Below are 530 nucleotides of genomic sequence, written 5' to 3' on the forward strand. Positions count from 1 at the left end.
AGCTCCGCCGTCGGGGCCCGACGCGGCGAAGTGGGCGGCTCCCCGCGCCGCGTGTGCCCGCGCCGCCCTGCGCCGGGCCTCTGCGCCGCCCCGCCCCGCCCCTCCCCGCCCCTCCCCGCCCCTGGCTGCCGAGCCTCGGAGCTGCTGAGCCGCCGCCGGAGCCGCCTCCAGCTCCGGACGCCGGTGGAGAGCTAAGTCAGTGCAGCTGGTGCGCGACCGCGGCCCAGACCCGGAGATCGTCGGCCGCTGCGGGAGGGGTCCGCCCGCTGGGCTTGAAGGCACTTGTCGTGTCAGACGCAGACGTGTCCGCATTTGCCTCTTTGGGGAGGGCAGACGCTCTGAAGTTCTCTGGCTGTCCTCTCTGGGGCTGACTGCCTCCCCAACCTGCCTGGGGCGTCCTCGTCCTTGGGTCCCTCCCTCCTCGCACCAGAAACTCTTTTCAGCGAAGATGTGCGGGCGCGTCGCAGGACGCGAAAAAAGGGGGTAGCCAGGAGGCTCTATTAAAGAAACCAAACAAGCACCCCCTTTCC

The sequence above is a fragment of the Marmota monax genome, unplaced genomic scaffold, assembly GCF_021218885.2.
Source record: "Marmota monax isolate L192 unplaced genomic scaffold, Marmota_monax_Labrador192_F-V1.1 WCK01_AAM20220418_F8-fsc00005, whole genome shotgun sequence".
NCBI classification, from domain to species: Eukaryota; Metazoa; Chordata; class Mammalia; order Rodentia; family Sciuridae; genus Marmota; species Marmota monax.